Here is a 23,797-nt window from a genome sequence, read left to right on the forward strand (position 1 = left end):
TACCAAGGTCCATATGTAGAAGTCAGAGGACAAGTTGTGGGAGTTAGTTCTTTTTTTTGTAAGAAAAAGAAAACATTGTGGCACTCTCATAACCCTCCTTCAGAGACTGGCACAATAGACAGTTAGTTATATATTCAATTTTTAACTTCTTTTTCTTTTAGTCACACTGGAGTCTGGAATCATGGGTTTCAACCCAAGTTCTACCATGGACTTAAGGCAAATTATTTAAGTTTATTCAGCTCACAATGTTTTCCTTTTTGGCTGTGGGGTAGGAGTAGTGACTTTTTGTGAATCTGATCTATAGGGACTCACAAACTTAAGAACTCTTGTATTTGTCACCTTTAATCCACAACTCCATGTTTAGTAATATATCCTATATAATATTGTACATACAAACATGTAAGAAAATTTTTATATGGTGTTAGCAAAACATAAAAATCAGAAATAAGTTTAACATCTAACAAGGGGACTAATTAGATAAATGATGATCACACCACACTATGGAATACTATATAAACAGTGAAACAGACACATGTGCATAGACTCAGAAAGATGCCCATAAAATACTATTAAATGAAAATTAGAGTTTCAAGACTATGCGATTGCAATTTTGGTAAGATGAAAGCAGGGGTGAGACAGACATAGGAAAAAGGAGGGAGACAGAATAAATGAGAAAAATAATGAGAAATTTATTTACATCAAAATACATAGAAAAAAATCTAGAGTTTTATAATAAACCCAACATTAATGAAGAATTATCAGATTCATTTTACTGTCTGGTTAGTCTATAACTATTCTATTATTTCAACTTTTTACAAGGCATGTTAAGTTACTTTTAAAAAAAAACTTTTTTTAATCACACCTTTAATAATTTACTATATCTTTCTTCACACATAACCAAAATAATAAAAAAAATTGATTCCTATTTACATTGAGATGAATAAAGCAGCTTGTAAAATGCTGAGAGAGCTTCGGAAACAGACACTTTTCTTGGTAAAAACAGCAAATCTCTAAGTGATTTCTCCTTCTCATCCATCACACCTCTGAAGAAACTGGATTAGAACTCATATTCCTGAGTCCGAAGCCCCTCCCCTGCTCTTCAAACCCACGCACCCCGCCCCTTCTTTAAGATTCTGGGAAATACTCCTTCATCTTCCTTCTGTACAAGCATTAAAGGTGAGGTTTCCTGACTTGGACATTTTTGTCAAGACCTCAAGTGTTCCTCAAGTTAGTTTATTAAGCTGTGAAAAGCAATCTGTTCCCAACTAGCTATATAATTATTTTCTTTAAAGTGCCACAGTGGAAAGATAAAGGACCTTGCTCTGTTGTTAACCTAGATAAAACTAATATAATGTGGGAATGAAAGTGACCACACAGCAGCAAAATCTATATTAGGATCTTGCTTAACTGCATTATTCTTTATCAAGCACATGGAAATATTCAGATCTTATTAAACTATTAAGCAATATGACAGATGATACTTTTTCTCCATAATTAGAGTAAACATAAAAAAAATTTCCAAAAAGGAACTTTGTCAGAGACAACATCTCTGATTCAATATAGACTTAAGGTTTTCTCATTGGCAAAAATAATTAAATGATAAAAGAACAACCAAATGGATAGGAATTGGCTCACAGGGGAATGATATCTCAAGATAAACATGGTACAAAACCAGAAAGTTAAATGAGAAAAAACAAATGAGTCTTTTCAATAGATACCAGCAGATCATTTGCTAATATTCATTCCTAATGAAAATTCTAAGACCAAAAAAAGGCAACAAAGGGGAACAGAAGCACATACGCAAGACAGGGAATATAATTCATTTCTAAGACAAATCCAAAAGTGGGATGTAGACCACTGTGACAGTGGTTTGAATAAGAATGGTCCCAATGTCTCATATTTTTGAAACTTGGTCCCCAGTTGGTGGAACTGTTTGGAAAGGATTAGGAGGTGTGGCCTTGTTGGAGATGTGTCACTGGGTATGGGCTTGGAGGTTTCAAAAGACATTCCCAGTATACTCCCTGCTTTCTGCTTGTGGGTTTGAGATATGAGTTCTCAGCTGTTGGTGCTGTCATGTTTTTGCTCCACCATCATGGATTCTAACCCTCTGAAATGATAAGCCCAAATAAATATTTTTTTTTTAAATGAGCTGCCTTGGTCATTGTATTTTACCAAGGCAATAGAGAAGGAACTAAGACAATGACTACCTTGAATATTTTAAAAATTCTTGCTAAAGAAATAAAAAGACTAAAATAAGATCAATATACAAATTGTGTGGACAGTTAAAAATAGGATGAATTAATGTTCTTGTCATTGTGAGTAAATAGTTGACACAAGGAACTTTTTGGTTCATTTGTTTTGGCTTGGAGTTTGAGAAGAAACAATTCATCGAGGCAGGGAACATGGCAGCAGAAGAAAGAAGTGGCTCTGTGTTCACAGTCAGGACGTAGAGAGACATCCTGGTACTCAGCTCGTTTCCTCCTTTCCCCAACACTCCTTTTCATTTTAGAGCCCCATTCCAAGGGATAGTGCTACCCACACTCAGGGTGGGCCTTCTCTCTCCAGTTAGTCTAGAAGTAACCTCACACATCCAACACACACACACACACACACACACACACACACACACACACACACACATACACACACACACGTTTCTTAGGTACTTCCAAATCCAGTCAAATTGACAATGAAGATTAACCATCCCCAAAGTGTTGTTTGCAAATGAAAGAGCTAGAAGAGGTTTTTTTTTTAATTTGGGAGAGCTACCCTTCATACATACATATAACTTTGCATATGTACCCTAGAGAATAGAAATAATTTTATGGCTTATTTTTAAGGAACATCAGTTGAACACTGAGATAGGGAAAGTGAGGTCACACAGTGGACATCTATACCTCCAGATGCTACATTTGGCCAAAGCTAAAAACTGTTCATTGCTAAACTCCTTAAAAATATAAGAGGACACTACCTGGTAGCCTATTTTTCACTCATCAAGTAAGGATTCAATGGTCTGTGAATGTATTGCTTATTTGTATGGACCAAACGGCAATCAGGAAGAGTTCATATCTCCTACTGTTTCCCCCTTAGAAAGCTAAATTAACAGTGGTGTAGCACATGACATACTAGATGTCATTCATTCTAAATACTTTACACACGGTACCTCTTTTAACCCTCATCACAGCCTGTGGTAGTCAATATTATTATTGACTCCAATTTAACAGATGAGCAAATTGAGACACTATGAAGTAATAACTTGGCTTTTGGTCATAGCCAAGATTTCAACCTGGGCAGTGTGGCTCTAGAACCTGGCTCTTAGCACTACTGCCTCCTGTTGTTAAAGAACTGTTTTCTAGAGGAGAGTCTAATTCACAACCTGTGAATTAGAGTTCTGGAGAAAATAGAATTGAACAAGACTGAAATGGCAGAAGGAAATGACTTCAAGAGTAGAAAGAGCTAAAAGAAGAAACCAGAAGCCCCCCAGGGCTCATATATAATTAGTAATCAAAAGAGTCACCACAGAATGTGTACAGCCTAGAAACATCTGAAAACAATGTAGAAAGAAAACAAAACAAAAAGACTTTCAAGTAAACAAGTTAAACAAGCAGATAGCACAAAAGGGATCAGGCCCTTATTTTTATAATATCTAAAGTCTAAAGACAAGGAAATCTAAGAGGTACAGACCTCAAAGTGTTTTAAAACCTGAACAAATTAGAACACCGCTGTCAAGTTTGAGCAGGATACAGCTGTCATATGTGAATAATCAAGCATGAAGCCACAGCTCCCCAGACTAGGTACCCTTGTCATTTCTCTGCCACCAAGTTTTCCCAAGGCCTCACTGAATCCAGGACAGGCTAGTTTGGGTGCTGTGTGGGATCTGAGCATGCAGGCATAGCTTTTAGTTTTCTGAGAATCCAGTGGCTTAGTGTGCCCTTATCCTATTGTCTCTGAGTATGTGTCCCCACTAACCACTGCCCCTTGTAGGCAATCATCTCTTCCACACCATTTCTTTGCTTCTAGCAGAAAAGCATGGACTTGGCATTAGGTCCTGGCTTGCAATCCCACTAGCTTGCCTTGGAGCCTTAGTTTCCTGGCTCACAAAGCAGAGTAATAATTTCCATGCACAGGGTTCTTGAGGAGATCAAGAAAGCCATCTGAAGAGCCTTAGCCACTACATGCTGGACATTAAAGTGCTCATTATGTTTTGATTTCCTGCAGACAGAGTTTGGCCTTTTCCAAGAGTTTGTTTATTTTCTGCCTACATAGTCTACTTGAAGGGGCTCATACCTACCGTTAGGACATCACATTTTCCTTGAAGCAAGTGAGTACTACACCTTATCTCCAGGCCCTAATGGGCCATTTCAGCTTCTAGTTGTTTCCCTAGATATCAGCAAGTTCAAAAATAAATCTCTTCTGCCTATCTCCAAATTTGTTTGTCCTCTCCTCATACACTCAATCCCAGTTGGTCAACAATTCTATCTATCATTGCCTTCTACAAAACTAACAAAGCAAGCCTTTGGCGACATCCTTTAATTACCTATACAGATACCTCAAACAATCTATCTTCTCCATTCCCACTGTGGACTCCTTACACTGACAGCCTTCACCTCTCATCTAGAGACAACCACAGTTGTCTTAGATGAAGTCATCTTAGAAGCTTAGATGACTTCTCTTCCTGAAGTTAGCTTCACAGAGTCACCCTTCTAAGAACGAACTCCAAGCACAACTTCCCTCCTATAAGAATTCAGATGTGCAGCCCACAGGATACAGACTTAAACTTGCTGGGCAGGCACTCAACTGCTTACAACTGGTCTCAATCTCCCCTTTGTCCCATTTTATCCCTAGCCACTCTTCCAAGAACAAGGTGACTTCCCTTTTTCTCTGTTTCACAACACCACTGCTACTACCACCACCACCACCCCACTGTCAAAGCAACTCTCAGCTCACACAATTTCTATGCCAACAAACAAAACACATTCTCTTCCCACTCCCTGTCTCAAATACATCTGACATATCATAACTTTTGCAACTGTTGGTAGGTTTGTATCACCTGTAACAACTTCAGCTAGACTGAGCATCTTGAAGGCAAGGGCAGAGCTATGTTTCTCTCTGTATCTTCTGCCCTCACTCATTGTCTATCAATTCTAGACAAGACCTCAGTAGTCATAAACTAAATTGATCAGAAATTAAAAATAAAATCAGAAGACATAACGAAAGCTCAGAAGAATATATACACTTTAGAGACTATATAGAGAATGTAAAGGAAAAGGAAAAATGGTAGACAAGAGGAAATACAGACAAAGATTAGGAAGAAAAGATGCCAAGAAAGGGAGAAATTGAGTTTCTGAATATGGATGGAATGGTACATTCCTGCTTCTGCTCTGATGAATGTACGCAAAGATACAAACATTCTTTTTAGCACTAGCAGAATTCAATTCACCTTTAAAATTCATTTCAAGGCTAAAGAAAGCAAATAATACTCTATGAAAAGGAACTAATATTAAAATGAAGAAATAAATTCAGAAAACAGAAGAAAATGCAATAGCTAGCCTAAAAACAGAAAGCATAAATATCTACATCAGACACAAAATCTCCAAGAAAGATTAACACAAAGGTGAAACCCAACAATATTCTGCTTGCTAGAGAAAAAAATCTCTAAAGTATTAGTGAGCCTAGGAAATGTTACAAAATCACTGCAAAAGAAATCATACTGTAGACTATTTTAAAAATAGAGCCTGGAGAGATGGCTCAGAAATTAATAGTGCTTACTGTTCCTGCAGAAGACCCAAATTTGTTTCCTAGCACCCATGATGGGCCTCGCACAACTCCAGCTCCAGGGGGATCAAACACCCTCTTCTGGCCTCCATGGGTACCCACAAAATGCGCGCGTGCGCACGTGTGTACACACACACACACACACACACACACACACACACACACACACACGTGTATTAAAATAAAAATAAATCTTAACAAGGAAACAGAGCCCACTATAATTGCAGAACTCAGGAGGCAGAGGCAGGCAGATCTCTTGGGTTCAAAGCCAAGCTGGTAAACATAATGAGTTCCAAAAGAAAAAAAGAAAGAAAGAAAAAAAGAAAAGAAAAAGTAAGAGAGAGAGAAAGAAACAGAACAAGTATCCCTTTCAGTAATACAAAATAAAAATTAATTATACAACTAAAGTTATGGGATATTTGTGCACTGTGTGAAGATATATTGCTGTGATTGATGTAATAAAGAGCTGAACAGCCAAAAGCTAAGCAGGAGGTATAGGTGGGACTTCCAGGCAGAGAGAGAACTCTGGGAAGAAGGGAGGAGTTGCCAGCCAGACACAGAGGAAGCAGGATGGGCAGAACAGAGATGAGGTAACAAGCCTCTTAAAAGAATGCAGATGAAAAAAATATGGGTTAATTTAAGTTATAAGAGCTAGTTAGAAACAATAAGCCTAAGCTAAAGCCAAGCTTGTATAATCAATAAGTCTCCGTGTCATTATTTGTGAGCTGGCTGCACAAAGAAAAATCCAACATGGAGACTCAAATATCTACACAGGGCCTGAGAAAGCAGTCTCTCAGGTAGGCTCCACCCTTTTAAGAGGCACTGCTGTGCAGCTGAGCACTTGAGCAACTGACACTGGGTACAAACTCCTGTTTCAGGCAGACGCAACACATTCCCAGAGCTGGGGCAGGTAATGTGGCTCCAGGGCCAGGTACTCGCAGGCATGAGACTAGGCTCTCACAGAACCGGGGGGGGGGGGGGGGGGGGGCGGCAGAGCCAGCCACCAGTGCCACTTCGTGGTGGTAGCTTAGCAGTTTAAGATTTGTCTCGTATGGAAAGAGAATCCTACAAGCACACCTGCAAAAAACCAGGTCCAGACACAGTCATTAAAAAGTACTTTAAAAATAATAAAATCTTTAAAGAAAGAGTAAAGTAATATAAAAAACATAAGGATGTAAGGATGGGAAATATTACAATACAGGGAGTTTGGACCTTACATGGTACTTTATTAATTTTGAATTTTTTTAAACAGTTTTTTTAAAAGATTTATTTATTTATTACGTATACAGAAGAGGGTGCCAGATCTCATTACAGATGGTTGTGAGCCACCATGTGGGTGCTGGGAATTGAACTCAGGACCTCTGGAAGAGTAGTCGGTGCTCTTAACCTCTGAGCCATCTCTCCAGTCCTAATTCTGAATTTTTTGAATGCTAATGAACAAAGAACAACCATTGCTGAGACACATTGGATTATGAAAGGGACTGCTAAATTAAACCAGCCTATATACTTTAGAGATGTCTTGGCTTCAGAATGGAAGTTGGAAAATGTGTTGTGTTGTGGGAGAGACCATGCTTTTTTCAAAGGAAATGAAAAACTATGGATTCCTTCAAAGTTAATAAAAATCAAATTTGACCAGGGAAGACCTCTTGAGGATCTTGGCTACAGATATGAAGGGGAAAGCCAAGAAATACTATAGGACAGGTAATGTGTATGCAGATCCCTCAACATGGGAACAGCTCTGAGACTGGATGAAACATGAGAAATCTTCTTGGTTACAGAGTCCTCATGACTTGTTATGTTACAGTTTGGATATGCAATCCAAATGGACTTATAAAATTGACAGATGCCTTTTACCTACTCAAACGTAGAACAAGAAAATCATCTTTAGCCGTCTTGTGCACACCACACATTCCATACTTTTGTTAATACAGATATATATATATATATATATATATATATATATATATATATGATACCTTTAAAAGTTTATGTGTTTTCAGAAAAAATGGACCAGATGCCAAAGACAAGTAGCCCAGGTGATCCAGCCTCTCAGAATGCCTCTATTGCAGTTTCTTCAAAATTCTGCATGCAGAACAACTTCAAAGCTGCTAGCTGAGATGGTCCAGCCTCACAGGCTACTCCTATGGTGATATTTTATTTGTATTAAAATGTTATTTGTATGTTAATAAATAAAGTTGCCCGGGGGTCAGAGCTATTAGCGAGCCATAGGAAAGCAGGGCAGTGGTGGCGTACACTTGTAATCCCAGCACTTGGTAGGCAGAGCTGGGTAAGTCTCTGTGTGTTCAGGGATACGGCCATTATTGGACACACATGCCTTTAATCTCAATACCAAGCAAGGAAAACCTGGAGGCCTATACAGACAGGCCGGCCATGACGAGGCGGTCATGTGGTTGGGTTTACAACCAATGAGAAGGCAGAACAGGAACATTATATAAAGACTTTAACACAGGGGTAGTTCAGTTCAGAGAGGTAGGACCACTGCAGGAGGAAGGGTAAGGTTTTAGCTCTTAGCTCTGACCTCTTGGCTTTCTTCTTTGCATTAGTTCTGTTTCTTATTTAATAAGAAGGTTGGTTACATCTACATACTCCAGCCAAGACTTTAGATAAGTTCTACACCTTCCCACCATACAGAGACTAAACAAAAAAAAATAATAATACAACTAGCTCTCCAAGGACTTGACCATTATCCCAATTTTCTAAGGGTCTCCTAGAGATGCTATCACCCCTAGACAACAGGAAGAAGTCTAGAGAACATGATGCCCACATTTCCAAGAGGTGGGTGAATGTTTTTTGCTCATTCAATGGATTGTGGACGTTTATCGTCCTTTAGGGGGGTTGGTTGCAAGCTGTTGTTGGTCATGGTTAGTAAGAAAGCAGAGCAAAGGAGATTAGATTCAGGGATCTCTTTCTGAAAGGAAAAGGGGGGGATCTAGTATAAAAATGATAGGGAAAAGGGTAGATTATTGAATCTACTTTAAGCTAAAATAACATTACTAGTCTCAAATACTTACACTGGTATGGATTTGTGTATATTGATATAAATTTAAGGTTATTCTTGTTTTAACATAATGTATATATGTTTCTACTATTGTTTAAGGTATTGCACCTATGTAGCTCATTTTAATGTAAAGTTCTAGTCCTTAAAGGATATTATTAAAAACTGTTTAAGATAATTAAGAAATGTAGGTTAGCCGGGCAGTGGTGGCGCACGCCTTTAATCCCAGCACTCAGGAGGCTGAGGCAGGCGGATCTCTGTGAGTTTGAGGCCAGCCTGGTCTACAGAGCGAGATCCAGGAAAGGCACAAAGCTACACAGAGAAACCCTGTCTCAAAAAACCAAAAAAAAAAAAAAAAAAAAAAAAAAAAAAAAAAAAAAAAAAAAAAGAAAGAAAAAGAAATGTAGGTTAGTAGTCATCTATAACAATCAAATTTGTGCCATGTTAGGCATGTTTTCAAGGTCAAACAGAGATATATTTTAGATAGACAGATGATCTTTAAAAACTTCAGAGAACTACAGAATATGGCATTTAAAATGTTTTCATAATATAAGGCTTTTCATGACAGTGAAACATGTCTGCTCCTGGCAGCACCAATCTACTTCAAAAAAGGATAATGGTCACCAAAGAACCTCCATATGGAGTTTGCTTTCATTGTGGCAAAGTCAGCCACTGGGCAAGAAACTGCCCTTGCCTTGACTGCTAAAAATATGCTGTCCAAATTGGACAAGTAAGACACGAAAGAAGGAGACTGCCTGTGGGGGGCCATCCTACCCCCACATCATTTTCCCAGGGTACTCTTGAGCAGGAGCAACGTGAAATATTAGATAGAAAGATAGCTGGAGAGAGAGAGAGAGACAGAGACAGAGAGACAGAAAGAGACAGAGAGAGAGAGAGAGAGAGAGAGAGAGAGAGAGAGAGAGAGAGCGCCTGGATCCTAATCCTGGATCAGAGTTGCACCCACCCATTAGGGCACATAGAGGCAGGTACCCCAAATACCAAAATTCCCTCGGGGATTGCTCATCTGCCCCAGACAATCATTGAGAAAGAATGAAAGCACTCAAAACAACCATTTCCCACAGCTCCTTCAGAGAGACCCTCTCAGACAGCTACCAGCTTGGTCATGGCTCATGCCTTTCCCCAGAAACAGTCCCTGATGCCACAGTGGCAGCTTTCTCTGCTAACTGCTTCTGAAGGTAGGGGCTTCTGTCCTAATTCTGCTTCAGCTTTTTCGGGTTTGGCACTGCTTTTCTTGAAGCTGTCTGACCACTGCAGGAATCTTAGTATCCCCGGAACGCACTCAAACTTGGAGGTGCTGGCTTTCTGGCCCCTTGCTAAGGAGATACAATGCTAATAGAGAGGGTTTGCATTGCTTCAGGGTATCTTTGTGCTAGAGAGATTATGAGCGACCTTTTCATTCTGATAGATGCCCACCCAGAAACAAAGTCCCTGATGCCACAGCTGCAGCCACAGCCTAAAGGCTCATCTTCATTGCTTCCTCCCAGGCAGCAGTTTCCTGCCTCACTGGGTTCTCTGTGGCTTTCTGCCTGCACTCTCCCGAGCTCTATGGCTAAGTTCTATCTAGCCTCAGGGGATTCTGACTGCTGTTTTTCCTGGTTTGAAAGAAAGACAGAACTTAGCAGAGAGGTTTTGCCCTGTTCCAAGAGTTTTGTTATTTTTTTCTTAGAGTGAATCACAGGTGATTTTTCCCATAGAGGTCCAGGTGAATCTAATTTTGCTCTTACAGAAAGAGAAAAATCTAAGAAACAAAGTTCTGAAAGGCTTTTTAGTTTTTTAGAGAGAGATTAATTTTTCCCAAGAAAGCTTTCAGTTTTTGAGAGGGAAAGACCACCAAGATTTCCAAAAATTTCTATTCTCTAAACTTTGGCTTCAATGACCAAGAGAAAACTAATTCTGATGGTAGCATATTGTACAAGTTTTCTCAGGCACTGCTGACAGAGCGGAGAGTCTTTGTTTCATCCTCATCTGCTTCAGGGGAAATTCTCTCCTCTGCTGGTTCGGACCAAAGGCTTCCCACAGGAATATTTTCTCCCCATTAAGCTCTTCTTTGATAGATATTTCCTCTGATTTTTTCAAGCTTGCATTCCTAGCCCCATAGTTGGAAAATTAAGAACATGGTTCCTGTCTTGCTGCTTATCTTATTCTACTATATCCTAAGTTTTTTCTTTCTTAAATTACATTCCTACATTCTACTTTTCTAAGTTTTTTCTACATTATATTACTACACTCTACTTTCCTTAAATTTCATGCCCCACACTCGGGAGGCAGAGGCAGGCAGATCTCTGTGAGTTCGAGGCCAGCCTGGTCTCCAAGCGAGTTGCAGGAAAGGCGCAAAGCTACACAGAGAAACCCTGTCTCGAAAAACCAAAAAAAAAAAAAAAATTTCATGACCCAGTTTAATCTTATCCTATATTCCCACATGATTTTTTCTAAATTTTTCCTACACTACCTTACATTTTTCCCTTAAGATAGATAGAGTGGAGAGAAAAAGAAAGAAACCTTAACAGAGAAAATTCTACACTGCAGCCTTCTCTTGGACATCCTTTCAGTACCCCTCCCTTTTTTGTTTCTTTTTCTGTCAAGGATAAAACCCTTTGCCCTGCTTTTCTTTTTTCACTACAAAACCTGACCGTACCAACTGCTTACTGGCAAAACCCAGCTCCTACTTTCGCCAAGTACCCTGGAATTTTTTCTTTTTTATCTTTGTCCCATGTTCACTGTCACTGTGGAGGGCCATCCCACCCCTACATTTCCCCAGGGTACTCTTGAGTAGAAGCAGCAAGAAATATTAGATAGAAACATATAGATAGATAGATAGATAGATAGATAGATAGATAGATAGATAGAGATAGAGAAACACAGAATAGCCTCAGGAGGGCCTAGATCCTTATCCAATTGGGCCCTGACTGTCTCTGCCAAAGGGCTTTTAAAGGAATGCCAAGGGGAGGAGCAAAAAACCTCCCCCCAGGCACAGCCAAGTATAGACCCTTCCAACCACCTTGCAGCCTTGCCCCATGGTCAAATTATCCCCTTATGCAGCTCTACTGTGTCAGGCAAACTCAGGTCTCTAGAGGAAACTTCCCTGAGCTCCCACAACTGCCAAATTTTACCAAGACAAGGTAAGACAGTCCTTCAAAATTCCTACTTCACAAAAAAGTCTGTCAGATATTTTAGGCCTGTAGACCAATGATGGATGCCCCAATGTTGCAGAGGAACCTTGGGTGACTATCCAGGCAGCCAGATATTTCTGTCATTTCTATAGTTTTGTAAGTCGTTTGCTCTACACTTCCTGTTTACTCAGGTAATATATCTTTCTCGGGTCTTTGATGGGGTTGAAGACTAGACAGTTATAGTTACAGTTTTCCTTGTCATGAAATTCAGAAAAGAAACTCACAAAAGAGGTGTAAAGTATATGAAGTTGAGAGACATAAAAACTTAAATTCCTTATCTAAGAAAATGTTTTGAGGTCTAAAAAGACAGTTTTGGGTTGGTAATACATGTTGGGATAGAGAGTGAGTTAGGTAGAAAACTTTGGACTCATCAAGATACGATAGATAATGGAGTATTTTCTCTGAATTGGCCAAATGCAAATGCACTGGACACTGTAAATGTAATTCTTACCTGATAATAGTTCTTACTATATATAGTTTTATTGCTTTATAGTTAAGACCTTTCTTTTTTATTTAGACAAAAAAGGGGGAAAATATTGTGGGATATTTGTACACTGTGTTAAGATGTATTGCTGTGATTGGTGTAATAAAAAGCTGTTTGGCCAATAGCTAGGCAGGAGATATAGGGGGGACTCCTGGGCACAGAGAAAACTTTTTTCTGGGAAGAAAAAGGGCACGAAGTCACCAGCCAAATAAGGAGGAAGACAGGATGGGCAGAAGAGAGATGAGGTAATGAGCCTTGTAGAAGAACGTAGGTTATAAGAGCTAGTTAAGAACAAACCTAAGCTAAGGCCAAGCTTTTATAATTAATAAGTCTGCATGTTGTTATTTGTGAGCTGGAGGCCCAAAGAAAAATCTGAATACAAACTAAGACACAAACAAAGGAATTTCAAGGAATTTAAAAGGAATTACATTTTGTTTTGTTTTTGAGACAGACTTTTGTTTATGTAGCCAAGGCTATTCTCAAACTGGAAGTAATTCTCCTGCCTTGCAGAGTGCTGGTTATTACACATATGTGTCATGCCCACTTCTAAGAAACAACACTCTGAGATATCACCTTACACCTGTCAGAATGGCTATGATCAAAAACACTAATGACAGTCTATGTTGGAGAGGATGCAGAGCAAAGGGAACACTCCTCCACTGTTGGTGGGAATGCAAACTTGTACAACCACTGTGGAAATCAGTATGGCGGTTTCTCAAAAAATTGGGAATCGATCTACCTCAAGATCCAGCCATACCACTCTTGGGCATATACCCAAGGAATGCTCAATCATACCACAAAGATATATGCTCAGCTATGTTCATATCAGCACTATTCATAATAGCCAGAACCTGGAAACAACCTAGATGCCCGTCAACTGAAGAATAGAGTAAGAAAATGTGGTACATATACACAATGGAGTACTACTCAGCAGAGAAAAACAATGACAGCATGAAATTTGCAGACAAATGGATGGAACTAGAAAATATCATCCTGAGTGAGGTAACCCAAACCCAGAATGACAAACATGGTATGTACTCACTCATAAATGGAGACTAGATATAAAGCAAAGAATAATCAGACTGCAACCCACAGAACCAGGGAGGCTATATAGTAGGAGGGACCCTAGGATGACTGTGGCTTATAATAAGTTTTGGTTTTACTCAATTACTGGGTAAGCCTTAATGAGACATTTCACTATTAGGATAAGAATTTGTACTGTATTAAGATGATAATAGAAAAAAAAATAAAAATTAAAAAAAAGAAACAACACAACTACTTTGACAGGAGTCACTGTGGGAGTTGCAGGAGCTGCTGCCTCAGGGAGAAACTGGCTAAGGAACAGCTTACTTCACTACATCATTTTCTATTTTAAGAAATATCTTTCCTTTTATTTTTTAGGTTTTGTTTCAAAGCCAGGTATGATGGCACATATACAATCCTAATACTCCTTTGGAAGCTAAGGCAGAATTTTACATTCAAGAGTATCATGAGCTTTATAGCAAACTCTGACTTAAAGAAAAAAAAACCCAGGAAAGTTTAATATTACTTTCTATTTTTTTGTTGTTGTTGTTGTTGATTGTTGTTTTTTCAAGACAGGGTTTCTCTGTGTAGGCCTGGCTGTTCTGGAACTGACTCTGTAAACCAGGCTGGCCTCAAACTCAGAGATCTGCCTGACTCTGCCTCCTGAGTGCTGGGATTAAAGGTGCAAACCACCACCCAGGAAAAGTTGACTATTTCAAATAGGAATAGCTGTGAATAAACTAAAAGTGATACTACTAGTAAATGTGATTAGAAAAGAAGAATAAACTTGAGAAAATCGCACTCAAAAAAGAAACAAAATATTGAAAAGAGATAATTTCCATGCATTGTTAAGTGTGGGTTCAAACCAAATAGCTGTGTCCGGCTGCCATGCCCTTGTCCCCAACTCATGCAGACTTCCACTTCCTAAGTGCAGGCCACATCAGTCAGAAGAACTGGTATAGGCCATGAGAGTCCAAAAAACAGGTATAGGCAAAACAAGCCAGAAAAACAGATAGGTGAACTCAGGCAGAGACTCCCTGCTAGACCACCATATTCTAACCCCCCCCCCCAACTCAGGCAGAGACCTTTGCTGTACCAAAGGCCAAGCTAGCCACTAGAAGTCCAGCCACCAACTTGGACAGAGACTTCCTACTGGATCAGAGGTCATGTTGACTGCCAGAAATCCAGGCCACAAAGACCAAAAGACCAAAGAAGAAACAGAAACCAACGAACAAAACACTCATTACACAAAAGCAAATTCAGAAATCAGCACCTAGACCCATAATCATCCCAAACCCAGATGCCTAAATGCCAGTGTAAGAACACAAACAACAGAAAAGGCAATATGGTACCACCAGAGCCTAGCTATCCTACAACAGCAAGACCTGAATATTCCAACACAACTGTAGCACAAAAAAAGACCTTAAAATCAACTTCATGAAGATGATAGAGGTCCTTAAAGAGGAAAAAAGTCCCTTAAAGACGTTGAGAAAAAGACTAACAAAAATTGGAGAAAATCAATAAATCCCTTAAAGAATGCCAAGAAAGCCAAGAAAAACCAAACAAACAGGTGAAGGAAAGTGTTTAAGACCTGAAAATGGAAATAGAAGGAATACAGGAAATACAAACTGAGGTAATTCCGGAAATGGAAAATCTAGGTAAGTGAAAAGGAACTACAGACACAAGCACCACCAACAGAATACAAGAGATGGAAGAAAGAATCTCAGATGGTGAAGATATCAAAAACAAAAAACCAAACAAACAAACAAAAAAAACCAAACAAACAAAAAAAGATTCATCAGTCAAAGAAAATGTTAAATCTAAAAAATTCCTAACACAAAACATCCAGGAAACTCTGAAAAGATCAAGCATAAGAATAATAGGAATAGAAGGATGAGAATTCCATATCAAAAACCCAGAAAATATGTTCAACAAAATCATACATGAAAAATTTCCTAACCTAAAGGACATGCCTATAAAGGTACAAGAAGCTTACAGAACACCAAATAGATTGAACCAAAAAAATCCCCACATCACATAATAATCAAAATACTAAGCATACTGAACAAAGAAAGAATACTAAAAATTGCAAGGAAAAAAAGCCAAGTAATTAGAATTATATCTGACTTCTCAACGGGGACTCTAAAAGCCAGAAGGGCCCGGACAGACGTCTTGCAGACTCTAAGAGTCCATGGATGCCAGCCCAGAGTACTAAACCCAGTAAAACTTTCAATCACCATAGATGGAGAAAATAAGACATTTCATGACAAAGTCAAATTTAAACAGTATCTGTCCACAAACTCAACCCTCAAAAAGGTACTAAAAGGGAAACTCCAACCTAAGGAGGTTAACTACACCCATGAAAACACAAAAGAACATACTTTCTTCTCAGCACTTCATGGAATATTCTCCAAAACTGACCACATACTCAATCCCAAAGCAAGTCTCAACAAACACAAGAAAATTGAAATAATCTCCTGTATCCTATCAGATCAGCATGGATTAAAGCCATATTGCAACAACAACAGAAAGTCTACAAACTCATGGAAACTTAAAAACTCCCTAGTGAACTACTACTAGGTCAAGGCAGAGATAAAGAAATTAAAAACTTCCTAGACTTCAATGAAAATGAATACACAGCATACCCAAACTTATGGGACACAATGAAATTGGTGCTAAGACAAAGTTCACAGCACTAAGTGCCTTCATGAAGAAATTGATGAGATCTCATACTAGCAACTTCACAGCACACCTGAAAGCTCTAGAACATAAAAAAGCAAACACACACAAGAGGAGTAGATGGCAGGAAATAATCAAACTGAGAACTGAAATCAATAAAATAGAAAGAAAATACAAGGGATCAATGAAATAAAGAATTGTTTCTTTGAGAAAAACCAACAAGATAGACAAACTCTTATCCAAACTAACCAAAAGGCAGACAGAATATCCAAATTAACAAAATGAGAAATGAAAATGGGGACATAACAACAGACACTGAGGAAATCCAGAGGATCATTGGGGTCATACTTCAAAAACCAGTACTCTACAAAACTGGAAAACCTAAAAGAAATGGACAATTTTCTCAATATATACCACATACCAAAGTTAAATCAAGATCAGATTAAACAATTTAAATAGATTTATAACCTCTAAGAAAATAGAAGCAGTCATTAAAATTTTCCCAACCAAAAAAGGACTCAGGGCCAGACAGTTCTAGCACAGAATTCTACCAGACTTTCAAAGAAGATCTAATACCAATCCTCCTCAAACTATTCTACAAAGTAAAAACAGAAGGAACATTGCCAAATTCATTTTATGAGGTCACAGTCACCCTGATTGTCAGACCACATAAAGATTCAAAAAAAGAAAGAGAATTACATACATACCAATTTCCTTCATGGACAATGATGCAAAAATACTCAAATATTTGCAAACTGAATCTAAGAACACATCAAAAAGATGATCTACCATGATCAAGCAGGTGTCATCCCAGAGATGCAAGGATGGTTCAATATATGAAAATCTGTCAATGTAATTCACTATATAAACAAGCTGAAAGAAAAAACAAAAATATGATCACCTCATTAGATAATGAAAAAGTCTTTCACATGCTTTCTTTTTCATGCTAAAAGTCTTGGAGAGATTATCAATACAAGAAACATACCTAAACATAATAAAAGCAATATAAAACAGGTCTACAGCCAACATCAAATTAAATAGAGAGAAGCTCAAAGCAATTCCACTAAAATCATTAACAAGACAAGGCTGTCCACTCTCTCCATATCTATTCAATATAGTACTTGAAGTTCTAGCTAGAGCAATAAGACAACTAAAGGAGATCAAGGGGATACAAACTGGAAAGGAAAAAGTCAATGTACTGCTATTTGCAGATGATATGATTGTAAATATAAACGACCCCAAAAATTCTACCAGGAAATTCTTATAGCTGATAACACCATCAGCAAAGTGGCTGGATACAAGATTAACTCCCAAAAATCAGTAGCCTTCTGATATACAAATAACACAAGGGCTGAGAAAGAAACCAGGGAAACAATACCCTTCACAATAGCCACAAATAATATAAAATAACTTGGAGTAATTCTAATCAAGCAAGTGAAAGACCTGTATTACAAGAACTTCAAGTTTTTGAAGAAAGAAATTGGAGAAGATATCAGAAGTTGGAAATATCTCCCATGATCATGGATGGGTAGGATTAACATAGTAAAAATGGCCATCCTACCAAAGCAATCTATAGAGTCAACACAATCTCCATCGAAATTCCAACACAATTCTTTACAATCCTTGAAAGAACAATACTCAACTTCATATGGAAAAACAAAAAAACTCAGGATAGCTGAAATAATCAATATAATAAAAGAACTTCTGGAGGTATTACCATCCCTGATTTCATGCTGTACTACAGACCTGCAGTAATAAAAACCACATGGTACTGGCATTATAACAGACATGTTGATCAATGGAATTGAAACAAAGTCCCAGATGTAAGTTGACACACCTACAGACACTTGATTTTTTATAAAGAAGCCAGAAATATACAATGGGAAAAAAGCATCTTAAACAAATAGTATGGGTCAAACTGGATGTTGGTATGTAGAAGAATGCAAACAGATCCATATCTATCACCCTGCACAAAACTCAAGTCCAAGTGGATCAAAAACCTCAACATAAAACCAGAAACATTGAACCTGATAAAAGAGAAAGTGGGGAATAGCCTTGAACACACAGGAGACAACTTCCAGAATAGGACACCAATAGTACAGGCACTAAGATCCACAATCAATAAATGGGAACTCATGAAACTTACAGAAAGATTCTGTAAGGCAAAGGACACTGTCAATACGACAAAATGGCAGCCTACAGAATGGGAAAATTTTCACCAACTCCACATCTGACATAGGGCTAATATCCAAAAAATATAAAGAACTCAAGAAACTATACATCAACAAACTAAATAATAAAATTTAAAAATGGGGTACAGATCTAAACAGAGAATTCTCAGCAGAGGAATCTCAATTGGCCACAAAACACTTAAATGTCCAACATCCTTAGCTATCAGAGAAATGCAAATCAAAATGGCTTTGAGATTCCATCTTAATATCTGTAAGGATGTCTAAGATAAAAAAAAAAAGTAAAAGCTCACACTAGTGAGGATGTGGAGCAAGGGGAACACTCCTCCATTGCTGGTGGGAATGCAAACTGGTGGTTTCTCAGAAAATTTGGAATTGATCTACCTCAAGACCCAGCTATACTACTCCTGGACATATACCTAAAGGATGCTCCATTATACCACAAAAACAATTACTCAACTATGTTCCTAGCTGCTTTATTCATAATAGCCAGAAACTGAAAATAGTATGTTTACTTTATAAGTGGGCTACAGGACTGCCAGGGCTTGGCAGGACCTGGAGAGAAAAACTCCAGCTACAGCCTTCAAAGAAAAAACGGATGAAGAAAATGTGGCACATTTACACTATGGCATATTACTCATCTGTTAAAAATAATAGCATCATGAAATCTGCAGGCAAATGGATAAAACAAGAAAAAAAATCATCCTGAGTGAGGTAATCCAGACCCAGAAAGACAAACATGGTATGTTCTCACTTATAAGTATATATTAGCTGTAAAGTAAAAGATAATTATGCTACAATCCATAGACCCAGAGAGGCTAAGTAACAAGGAGAGCTTACCAGTGATGCAAGGATATCTCTGGGAAGGGGAAATAGAATAGATGTTCAGGGTAGACTAGGGGCAGGTGGGGTTCAGCAGGAGGGATCAGGTTGGGGTGGGAGAAAATACTGGGAGAAACAACTGGAACTGGGGGGGGGCACTTGGGGGTGAGGTAGAAACCTAGTGTAATGGAAACTCTATGGAATCTACCAGAGTAATCCTAGCAAAGACTCCTAGTAATGGGGGACATGAAGCCTGAACTGGCCATCTTCTGTAACCAGGCAAGGCTTCAAGTGGAGATATTGGAACACCAACCCAGCTACAAAACCTTTGACCGACACTTTGTCCTGCCTGCAGAGCGTTCTGGGACCAGAGCCTAGCAGAATCATCATCAAAGAGTCCAAAGAGACTTCATCCAGCAACTGATAGAAGCAGATGCAGAGTCCCACAGCCAAACAGTAGGAGGAGGTCTGGGAAACCTGCAGAGGAGGGGGAGGAAGGATCGTAGGAACCAGAAGGGTCAGGAACACCACAAGAACAGGGCCCACAGAATCAACTGACCAGGACTCATGGGGGCTCCCAGAGATCAGGGTGCCTTGTAGGGGTCTAACTTAGGTCCTCTGCATATATGTTATAGCTAAGTAGTTTGATGTTCTTATGGGATTCCTAACAGTGGGATCAGGGGCTGTCTCTGACTCTTTTACCTGCTTGTGGGACCTTATCCCCCTACTGGGTTGTCTCATCCAGCCTTGATGTGATGGTATGTGTCTGATCTTATTGCAGCTTGTTATGCTGTGTTTGGTTGATGTCCCTGGGAGGCTTGCTCTTTTCTGAGGGAAAGGGGAATGGGGGGGGTGGATATGGGGGAGAGGGGAGGTGGGAGGGAGAGACTTGGGGGAGCAGAAACTGCAGTTGGGATGTAATATAAGACAGAAGAATAAAAATTTTAAAAAATAAAAATGGGCCGGGTGGTGTTGGCGCACGCCTTTAATCCCAGCACTTGGGAGGCAGAGGCAGGCAGATCTCTGTGAGTTCAAGGCCAGCCTGGTCTACAAAGTGAGTTCCAGGAAAGGCACAAAGCTACACAGAGAAACCCTGTCTTGAAAAAATAAACAAACAAACAAACAAATAAATAAATAAAAATTTAAAAAAATTAAAAAATAAAAATGAAATAAAAAAGACCACCAACAACCAATAGCTGTGTGTGCTGTATTTGGAGATGGAGACCAAAGCTACATGAGACTTATCTCAACACCAACACCACTACTCCACCATGAAAAAAAACCATTTTAATTAAAAAAAAACGTTAGACAGTAATGAAAACTAAATATGACTATAATACCTCAGGCGTTACAGTCTTGTAATGGATACAGCAAGAATTTTGTTAAAATAGAGACATACTTCTTGTCCTTGGGCCAAACATTCTCACTTCATCATCCTCTCCAGGACCCCCTTCAATTGCTGCAGTCCTGTGGTATATTTAAAGAGTCACTTATTGCCTTGGCAGTTGTAATTCAGTCCTGTAAAAGAAGTATCATGCCATCACCTCATGAGAAAAGAAATCACATTCTAGGAAGCCCAGTTATCTATTATCATTAATCTTTGCTAATTCATTTTCATAGCTCTGCACATATACCACATACACAGAGAAAAGTGAGGTTATCAAAATGCACATGGTGATTTACAGCTACTACAAGTGCTGCTCAAGCAATGATGTGAGCTCTGACCTCTTAAAGCAGAGACAGGAGCATACAAACACAGGTTAGTGAGCTTAGCCATAAAAACAAGATGATTCATATAAATCTCTGCATCTCCATTTAGCTAAGCTTCAGATGGCTTGGCAGCAATCATCAGCTGATGAGCACGTGGCCTTACAACTTCCAGGATGTACACCCCAAGGATGTGCTAATGTTTTATGTTCTTCCTTCAAAGCCCTAGGGTTTTCCTGGAATGGACTCGAGTCACATACACACACACACACACACACACACACACACACACACACACACACACACGTGCATTCATATTCTTCACTTCTATGCCAAGCAACTATTTTCTCTTTCTCCTCCCCTCTGATCCTTGTATCTACATCATTCCATTTTGCCCAGGAGCAATGCTAGGCACATGGTAATTGTTAGTGAATGAATAAAAACAAACTCTTTTCAACAAAAACCACCAAAGATGCTTTATAAGGTCTTGAAAAGTCTTAAAAAACAGTGCTCTTGAGTTCTATATTCATTTTCCAAAGCATTCTCCTTGGTTAAAATGTCAATTAGCAGTAAAACAGACCCAAAGTGAGAATACTAGTAGAAGGGCTTGAAATTGCTAACATTCACACTTAGCTACACTACAGGTGGTCAGGACTGTTGAACATCTGTGAATATGAGCAGGTGTGACCCTCACAAACAAATCACTAACCAAAGTAGCTACAAGTTACAAGTTATTATCAGCATTCTTTCATCCTTAACATGCACATATGCCTTTCCCATTGCACCAAGCCCTGCTCAAGGAGCTTCAGCTATGTTAGCACATACAATCTTTACCATGATCTTAGCATGTAAATTCTATTGTTCTAATTATCCAGTTGATGAAACTCAGCAGAAGTTCAGTAAATTATTTAAGCCATTTAGTGTGTGCTATGCTGCTTTTCACAGGCAGACCTTTCTGAGAAAATATAATTTGAATTTTCCATTAGGTTTAAGTTTCATCCCTATTTACTTTTGTTTCCTTGCTCTGCTGGTATGTTTTGTTAAAGTAATTGTCACCAGATTTTTCCCAATTTACAACTTATTAAAAACCTAATTGATAATTCTCCAATTTTTTCTTATTTTAAAAAATTATCCTACGAACATCAGAAAAAGAAAATCCGGGGGCTGGAGAGATGGATCAGTGACTAAGAGCACTGGTTACTCTTGCAGATATCCTGGGTTCAGTTCCCAGAACCCACAGGGCAGCTCACAGCCATCTGTAGTTCCAGTTCCAAGGGATCTAGCATCTTTTCCTGTGGGCACCAGGCACACATGTGGTGCACACACATACATGCAGGCACACAAGACACTCAGACATATAAAATAAAAATAAGTAATTAAAAAAAAGAAAATCCAATGATGTGAAAATCTGAAGCAATAATTAATCTTAAGCTATTACACTCACTCACCTCTATGATTTATTCTATTTATTTTAGCTATTTTGTTATGTTTACCAAATCACCTCTAACTTTAAAGTCACAAAATAAGCAAGAAATTTCTTTACTCTCTAGTTCAGCTGTCTTAATTCATTACAGACCAATTGAATACTATTTGCTTCATAACTCTTAGAATCTTAGCCTGGATGGTGTGTTTGGGTCATAATGACCATCAGGTGGGAGTACATAAGACACTAATGTAAACACATCTGAAAAGACAAGGACAAAAAACACAGCAGTGACTATGAGCCAGAAGCCATTGGCCTCCTTCATGAAGAAAAGCTTCATGACTGACACATGTCTACTGTGTGAGAAGCTCTTCTCATCCTCAACTCTATTGACAGAATGCAAGTTAAACTCCATTCTTCAAAACCACAAAGCAGGTGGAAGATAAAGAAATCAATGTATGCAAGTTCTGCATAAACTCTGCTTTGCTGAACTGAAAATAGGCTTTCATATTCCCAGCACCAATTCAACTGGTAACAACAAGCATTCACAGTGGCTGTAGAGTAAAACTAACATTTCTACTAGCATAGCAGAAAAAGAGCACAAAAACTTCACTGCAACTGCATTTCTTACTAAGTCTTTAAAAATTTCTATACATTTTCAAAAAATCAAAATTTGCTGCATTTCCAAACAATACAAAGTTGTTTTCAACATGCCTTTCCAAGTTAAATAAAAGAGATGATCAATGTCAGACCAGACTATATTTTAAATCACTCAGTCCAAGGTAGAAGCTTTCCAAAGTTAAGAAAATAAAAATGATATATCAAAACTAATTGTTTTGTTATTACAGGAAGAAACCCACTTTGGACCATCTGTCTTCAAGATTAACCACCCACAGCTAGCGAGAATATCCCAATGGAGCACTACTAAAAAATTACATGGATTCCAATAGTCACAAGGTAACTGTGACAGCAAAGCCATAGTTATTTGTGAGATCATAGAAAGTATATGACATAATTTTTAATTGAAGCAAAATTTGCATAATGTAGTATTAATCGTTTTTAAATGCATAACTGAGTGGCATTTAGACCATTCACAGTATTGAGCAACAATTACTCTACCTAATCACAATTTTTTTTTTTCCGGAGCTGAGGACCGAACCCAGGGCCTTGGTGCTTGCTGGGCAAGTGCTCTATCACTGAGCTAAATCCCCAACCCCTATATTTTCAAGAATTCAAAATGAAGCCTGGCACTCAAGCAGTTTTAGTACCCCTCTTTAACCCCTAGAAATCACTAATTTGCTTTGTTACTTTAATAATTTATTTCTTTGGGTTATTTCTTTTTGTACATTGCTCTGGAACTCACCAGACTAGTTTTAAACTCATGTAGATCCTTCTGCCTCATTCTCCTAAGTGCTGAGATTATAAGGTGTGAGCCACCACGCCCAACTTCTTCAGAATAATTCTTATAAATGCTATCATGCCACGTGA

General features: G+C 38.6%; 1 protein-coding gene across 6 annotated transcripts in view; it reads right to left on the reverse strand.

The window, feature by feature from the left end:
• The window catches only part of Zhx3 (zinc fingers and homeoboxes 3), a 129,908-nt gene that overhangs the window by 60,331 nt on the left and 45,780 nt on the right, over positions 1-23,797 (reverse strand). For 4 of the 6 annotated variants that reach the window (XM_059261837.1, XM_059261838.1, XM_059261836.1 and 1 more), the window contains exon 2: positions 20,579-20,697. The exons of the other annotated variants lie outside the window; for them this stretch is intronic. The gene's annotated coding sequence lies outside the window, so the exon portion shown is untranslated. The remainder of the gene's footprint in view (positions 1-20,578; positions 20,698-23,797) is intronic. 6 annotated transcript variants of the gene reach the window in all.

Source organism: Peromyscus eremicus, chromosome 4 (genome assembly GCF_949786415.1).
Source record: "Peromyscus eremicus chromosome 4, PerEre_H2_v1, whole genome shotgun sequence".
Lineage (NCBI taxonomy): Eukaryota > Metazoa > Chordata > Mammalia > Rodentia > Cricetidae > Peromyscus > Peromyscus eremicus.